The 2,624-nt window shown below is 49.2% G+C and overlaps 1 long non-coding RNA gene across 1 annotated transcript; it reads right to left on the reverse strand.

Moving 5' to 3' along the window:
• Positions 1-210: 210 nt before the first annotated feature.
• On the reverse strand, positions 211-2,044 carry LOC127044220 (uncharacterized). Its single transcript, XR_007772429.1, has 2 exons — positions 1,824-2,044; positions 211-789 (listed from the first exon to the last, which is right to left on the reverse strand). It is a non-coding gene; the product is annotated as an uncharacterized LOC127044220 (long non-coding RNA).
• Positions 2,045-2,624: the final 580 nt, after the last annotated feature.

The following is a 2,624-nucleotide window of genomic DNA, read 5'->3' on the forward strand; positions in this document are numbered from 1 at the left end:
ACACCAGGGCGATTAGAAGAGCACACCACGAAGCGGTGCGCATCAGAGAAGCTTTGAAAACGAGTTTCATCACGGGCCAGAGTACGGTGTGACTGTTGTGTTTGTTTCCCCTTGATGAAACCCCCCCCGCCCCGATTGACTCATTCCCTGTAAGCAACCCACCCTCCCTCTTCGATTACAGCTTGCTTAAGGAAATAAAAAGTCACTATCTTTTAAAAATCATGTATTCTTTATTAAAAAGTCATTATAAAAAGAGAGAGAGAACTGACAAGGTATCCCGGGTGTGGTTTGGGAGGAGGATAGGAGGGAAGGAAAAGGCCACTAAAAATATTTCAAAGTAATGACAGCCTTTTTGTTGGGCTGTCCACGGGAGTGGAGTGGGCGGGTGCACGAAGCCTTCCCCCACGCGTTCTTACACGTCTAAGTGAGGAAGATGTGGAACATGGTGAGTGGTGAGGGTGGTTAAACAGGGGCTGCAGCAGCACTCTGTGACCCTGCTGCTGTTCCTGAAGCTCCACCAGACGTCGGAGGATGTCAGTTTGATCACGCAGCAGCCCCAGCGTTGCATCATGCCTCCTCTGATCTTCCTGCCACCATCTCTCATCACTTTCGTCCCTCCTGTCCTCACGTTCACTGGCATCTTTCCTGTAATTTGATACCACGTCCTTCCACTCATTCAGATGAGCTCTTTCATCGTGGGTTACTTCCATGAATTCTAAGAACATTTCGTCTCGCATCTTCTTTTTCCTCCGCCTTATCTGAGCTAGCCTTCGGGATGGAGTAGAGAGGCTTGAAAAATTTGCAGCCGCATGAGGGAGGTAAAAAAGGGAGAGAAGTATTTAAAAAGATACATTTTACAGAACAATGCTTATACTCTTTCACAGTGAACAACACTATTCACCTTACATAGCACATGTGATTTCACTATAAGGTCGCATTTTGCATCTTAATATTGAGTGCCTGCGGCTCTGGTGTTACAGATCTCACAGACGCAGGTCCGGGCAGCAGAATTCAGCTTGCATGCGGCCATGGTAAGCCATTGTCTTTCGGCTTCTGCAGCCTTCATATACACAGTGCCCTCCTTTCCCAAATACCAAGCAAAGCCCGTTTAGTGCTGCTTCTTTCCTGTTAACATGCAGCAGCAGAAACCACCCCCCGCTCCAATTCTGTGGGATGATTGCTTTACCCCTCCCCCCACCGTGTGGCTGGTATCATGGAAGATCACTGCTAAACACCCGCCTTTCCCCCCCCACCGAGTGGCTGGTAGCAGGGAAGATCCCTGCTAGCCAACCGCGAAAAAGCTCAGACCCATTACCCTCCCTCTCCTCCCCCCGCTTGGCTACCTGCAAGGAAGGATTTCTTTTAAGCAACAGGCAAACAGCCCAGTAGGAATGGCCATCTCTGTCCCCTTAATTAAATTCCTGAATTTCAACCAGGTTACTATGAACGATATCACTCTCCTGAGGATAACACAGCGAGATAAAGAACGGATATTGCTTGAATGCTAGCAACCACCGGGTCCATACGCAGCTAGGCTTTGTCATGCAATGATACCAGATTACTTGCTACATGCATGGTGTGGTAAAGTGTCCTACCATGGGGGACGGAATAAGGCTGCCTTGCCCAGAAACCTTCTGCAAAGGCTTTTGGAGTACCTCCAGGAGAGCTTCATGGAGATGTCCCTGGAGGATTTCCGCTCCATCCCCAGACATATTTCCAATAACTGTACTGGCTGTGAATGCATCCCAAGTCCTCAGGGCAAATCAATCATTAAAAAACGCTTGCTTTTAAACCATGTTTTATATTTACAAAGGTACACTCACCAGAGGTCGCTTCCATGGTTTCATTGTCTGGGCTACTGGCTTGGGAGGGCTGGGATGGTAATTCTGTCTGGGTGAGAAAAAGCTCCTGGCTGTTGGGGAGAACGGAGTGCTGTGTGCTCTCTGCAAGCTCCTCCTCCTCCTCATCTTCCCCATCCGCAGAATCCTCAGCCATGGCTGAGATTATTACCCCCACCTCGGAATCCAGGGACACGGGTGGGGTACTGGTGGCGGACCCCCGTAGAATTGCATGCAGCTCAGCATAGAAGTGGCATGCCCCAGACCTTCCGTTTGCTTCTTTGGTTTTCTGGTAGGCTTGTCTGAGCTCAACTTTCACTCTGCACTGCACTGAGTCCCTGGTGTGGCCTTTCTCCATCATTGCCTTGGAAATTTTTTCAAATTTTTTTTATTTCGTCTTTTGGAACGGAGTTCTGTTAGCACAGAATCCTCTCCTCCTATAGTGATCAGATCCAGTACCTCCCATGCGGTCCATGCTGGAGCTCTTTTTTGATTCTCAGGAGACTGCATTGTTACCTGTGCTGGTGACTCTGCGTGGTCACCTGTGCTGGTGAGCTCTCCATGCTGGACAAACAGGAAATGCAATTCAAAAGTTCGCGGGACTTTTCCTGTCTACCTGGCCAGTGCATCCGAGTTCAGATTGTTTTCCAGAGTAGTCACAGTGGTGCACTGTGGGATACCACCCGGAGGCCAATACCGTCGATTTGCAGCCACACTAACCCTAATCCGATATGGTAATACCGATTTCAGCGCTACTCCTCTTGTCGGGGAGGAGTACAGAAACCG

The sequence above is a fragment of the Gopherus flavomarginatus genome, chromosome 2 (assembly GCF_025201925.1).
Source record: "Gopherus flavomarginatus isolate rGopFla2 chromosome 2, rGopFla2.mat.asm, whole genome shotgun sequence".
Classification (NCBI taxonomy): Eukaryota; Metazoa; Chordata; order Testudines; family Testudinidae; genus Gopherus; species Gopherus flavomarginatus.